Source organism: Palaemon carinicauda, chromosome 21 (genome assembly GCF_036898095.1).
Source record: "Palaemon carinicauda isolate YSFRI2023 chromosome 21, ASM3689809v2, whole genome shotgun sequence".
Classification (NCBI taxonomy): Eukaryota; Metazoa; Arthropoda; class Malacostraca; order Decapoda; family Palaemonidae; genus Palaemon; species Palaemon carinicauda.
The window spans coordinates 5,918,198-5,923,361 of record NC_090745.1 but is presented as its reverse complement, the minus strand read 5'-3'; positions in this window follow the sequence as shown (position 1 = coordinate 5,923,361).

The window sequence follows — 5,164 nt, the reverse complement described above, 5'->3', positions numbered from 1 at the left end:
AGAGAAAGATCTTCAAGACTTCAAAATAAAAGCTGTAAAACCTGAGAAAGATCTTCAAGAACTCAACATTATCTACAAGAATCTACAATTTTTGACTAAGTCCAACGGAAAAGCTAACATCAACATATGTTAGTATACAACCTGAATCTTCAATCAACATCCTAGGAAACCCAAGGACTGGCGTTCAACAATTGCAAGACATATCCAGGAAGAACTACATTCAACAAGAAACTAGAACGAGACATCGCTAACAAAACATCAAGAGAGAGAGAGAGAGAGAGAGAGAGGACGTGTCGACTTCATATATAAGCTAAGTACAGATATTTTGTATTCGTTTCAGTTTGGGCAGTGAAGTGTAGTTATCACAAGTCGTTAGTCAATTATTACTGGGGTGAGTGAATTCCTAAACTTTGTTATAAGAAACTCCGAATTCTCATTTAGAATTTTTCTTCTTTGTGCTAATTCTTTTTTCTTTCAGAAACTCTTGGGGGGAAATTGTTTGGGATTGGTAACATTGTTGGGGGAATTTTATTATACATATGCGTTTACGCACGTGGGCGTCTGTATTCATATAGATATTTTGATAGAATTGAAAGGGGTCAAAGAGATAGAAAAAAAAAAAATACAGCAGTCATGGCTCCTCCTGTCAGCCTACCCCTGGACCTAGGTGGTGTAGGCCAGGCTAATCCTCCTCCAATTGTGACGCTTGTAAATGCCAGGTCAGCAATCCTTCCTTTTCAAGGTCGGGTCAACGGGTTCTTGCCACAAAATGTGGAGTCATGGATTTCATCCGTTGATGCCCATTTAAATGCCAAACAAATCGTAGATCCTTTTGTACAATTACAAGAAGCTAAAAGTTTTATAGATTTTTCTAAGGGGGATGCGAGTGCGTATTTAAGAGGCGTTTCATTTCAGGAAGCAGTTACTTGGGATGATTTCAAAGTTAGGTTACGCGCGATCTATGGGGGTGAGGAAGCCTTGGATGTAGTGTTAACGTTACGAAATACACTTAATCAAGCCACTATGAATCGGCTTAATGTTATTGAGAGAGCAGCTCTCATAGCTGATAGGCTTAACGAATATCAGGACATTTTAGGTAATTCCACTTGGGTTACTAACGATAACATCTCCGAGAAAGATTTTTTACGATTAATGTATTTAACTTGCATGACACTTATGTTGCCTGAAAGCTTTAGTGCGGTGCTTTGATAAGAAGTTAATGCCTGCAAGTACGGAATTGGATGTCTATAAACAGATAAAGAAACACATGTCCAAGTGTCCAGATCTCGATCCCGTGTTAACTCAAGTTTTTGCTAAGAATGAAACAAAACCACAAACAGTGAACGTAATTAACAGTCCAGTAGCGGGAGTGACGTGTTACAAACTGCAAACGTCAAGGTCACATAAGCGCAGACTGTAGAACGAAAATTTTGCTCAGTTCACAACACAGCATCACATTCTTATAGTCAATGTTACGCGCGTAAGACACAACAATATCCTAGAAATACACAGTCAATTCACAGTCAGTTCCATATGGAAATAAAAAGAAAAATCCTCATTTTAACAATAAGAAGAAACAACCAAATGTCAATGCAGTTCAGAGTCCGAAACAAACAAACACTTCTTCAAATATCGCTGAGCCTGGGCCGTCAAACCAGACCTCGCAAAGTCAGTCTAATTTTCAGAATGTGCAGAGCAAAGCAAATACCACATAGTTAACTCTAGAGGGGAAGAGAGTGATGTTGGGTCAAGGTCATTCATATCAACATCAATAGTATTGAATAATCAATTTAATGTTTTATCAGATAATTGTGAGACAATAGATTTTCCTATGAAACACACGGCCGAATTAAGTAAAACAGTGCATGCTCCCGTAGATTTGCAACGAATTCATACAATAATAAGCCAAAATGAGTACGGCCAACCTTATATGCTGTAAATTTAGAACACAAATCCTTTACGTTATTTTTTGACTCTGGTAGTCCACGTAATATTATGGATTTGAAGACGCATCATTTGTTGTTTTCGAACTTTCCGATTGAAAAATCAGGAATTAGACTTTCAGGTATAGGAAATAGTGAATTAAACGTCATAGGCATAACTCATATTCAGTTCAGAGTCGGTAATCGCACGTTTGCCGATACATTTGTTGTTGTAAAAAACATTAATATGTATCCAGCTGTAATTATAGGATACCCATCTATGGGAAATCAAAACATTATCTTAGCTCCTGCCAAGCACGGCGTGTATATCAAAGGGAAATTCTATAAGTCTTCTAATACCTTAAAGTCAGTTTTGGATAAAAAGGAGACGACAAATGTAACCGTAACGTACGTTGAAGAACCAATAACTTGTCTCACTAATAAAGAAATAATATACGCGACCCAGCAGAATTCTCGTTCACCGCCGTAATATCATCTTGCACGCAATATATCGAACCAAACATACCTTCGAATTTAATAGTGCAAATAAAGAAAACACTACCGGGATCTGAAATATTAATCCTTTCCGATACTTTGAAAACCAACGGATTGTCTGTCACACAAGCTATTTATACAGTAGGCTCACATCAGCAATGTAATATCGAAGTCTGTAATCATTTAAAATAACACTTTAGTAATTCACAAAAATCAACATATCTTGGATGTAGAAGTTTATAAACATCGTATTCTTACCGTTGCTGAAATCAATCACTCTCAATCAGTTGCGGATGAATCCCTTTTGCGATCTATTAAAAATAAAATCAGTAAGGTTCAAGACGAAGAATTCAGCAGAAAGTTTTTGAACTTTTAACTAAATATACAGATGTCTTTTCCACTACGGATGGATCCTTAGGAAAAACAGATGTGAATCGAGCATCAAATAAGGTTAAAAGACAAGCAGAAAATTATATATGTACCCTCGTACAGACTCCCTATGAAATTCCAGAATGAAATAAATGATGAAGTAGGTAGAATGTTAGAGGAAGGAGTCATTAGAAAATCAAATAGCCCTTATAATTTTCCTTTAATAGTTGTACCGAAAAAAGATCGAACATGGCGTATCTGCGTCGACTTTCGTCGTCTAAACGAGGAAACGATCCCTGATCGATTCCCAGTGCCATGTACTGACGATATTTTGTCTTTGTTAGGTCAGAATAAATATTTTACCAGTTTGGACTTACTTAAAGGCTTTCACCAGATATCATTAGAAGAAGATAGTATCCCATACACAGCCTTCAGCACAGCCAGGGGACATTATGAATTTTTACGGATGCCTTTTGGTTTACGTTGTGCTCCTATAACATTTACAAGAATGATTAACATAGTGTTTGGAGACTTGTTAGGGGATATATTGCATGCCTATATGGATGATCTTGTAATCTTTTCCAACACCTTAGAAGAACATCTACGTAAGTTAGAACTAGTACTACAGAGATTAAGACAACATAACTTAAGGGTAAAGATTAGTAAGTGTGAATTTTTCAAAACAGAATTGATATATTTGGGTTTCATGGTGTCAAGCCAAGGTCTTAAAGTTAGTCCATGATAAGGTGTCGGCTATACGTAATTTTCCCATACCTACTAATGTCAAGGGAATACAGCAATTTCTGGGTTGTAGTGGATATTACAGGCGTTTTATACGCAACTATTCAATAATAGCCGCTCCTTTAACTGATCTTACGAAGAAGGGCGTAGATTTCATATGGTCTGAGCAACACCAACAGGCGTTTAATACTTTGAAAGAATACATTTAGATTTGTTAACAGGATTTTACGAGTCAGACAGAGGAAATAAGCACCTCTTAGTAATTATAGATGCTTTAACACGATATACAGAACTAATAGCGCTTAAAACTAAAACTGCGATTGAATGCGCTAGGAAGTTTTACGAGTGTTACATTTGTAAACATGGAATTCCACACATGATAATTTCAGACTCGGGTGGTGAATTTAATAATCACTTTCTTACCTCATTGTGTGAATTCCTCAACATAAAGAAGATTAATACCATGATATATCACCCAGAGTCGAATGGGCTAGTGGAAAGAGCAAATAGGAAGATATTAAATATATTGAGGGTAACACTAGGGGGATCAGACCCCAACTGGGATATTGCAATACCGGCGGCACTGAGTACTCTGAATCATTCATATCATATATCAATTAAAATGTCACCGCATGAAGCATTGTATGGTACCCCAGTTTAGAACACCTTTCCATGTATTAACGCCTACAACTAATCTATCAAATCCTTTAAAAGAATGTATAAATGCAAGTATAAGTCGATATGATATCCTTCGAAAGAATTTAGAAGAATCACAAATCATAATGAAAAGGAATCATGATAAAATAGCGAAACCAACTAAAACATATACCGTGGGTGATAACATCTATATTCAAATCAATGTCAGAAAAGGGCTCAACTATAAACTAACACCTAAGTTTGAAGGCCCATTTAACATTTTGGAAACATTAACGGCCAATAGGTTTAGAATTCAAAACGTAGCCCAACCCACGGATAAGAGAATAGTACCATTGTCTCACATAAGAAATTAAAAAGAAAAGAGAGGAAAAGAAGTGAGGGAAAATTCTGTTCTGTTTTATGTGATTAAAAGTTTTCTTTTTAATACAGGAGTAATTACATATATTTTTCTCGTTACAGGTTTCCAAGATGAATTTTTTGTTGTTGGGAGTGATATTGTTCGCTCAGACATTTTTCTCGTATGGGATGAGTTCTAAGACTAAAAATATATATTTTAAATATGGCAATATAGTTGAAAGACAAGAAGACATTTTTATTACATCAACCAACGTAATTGTCGAAGTGCATATGCAAGCAATTTTTCTTCAAGAGAATGATGTCACTAGCTTAAGAACCGCCATTTCAAGGTTTTCTGCATCATTGGATGAGTTGCATAGAAGACATTTTTCATTTGACTACTAAGAGTTTGCTTGGATCAACATTAAAAGTTGCAGAGATGCTATCTGATGACTTGAAAAATAAGACTGGCGAGACAGGATCTTTGGCTTATGACCTTTTGATGTGGACTGTAGGACACGAACATAAAGAAAGACGGAATCCGTTCATTTATGCTGCATTAAGCATCTTTGGGTCTGTTGCAAGTTTAGGTTTAGGAATTTCCAATCGTCTTAAAATTAGTAATCAAAATAAGAAAATTGAGT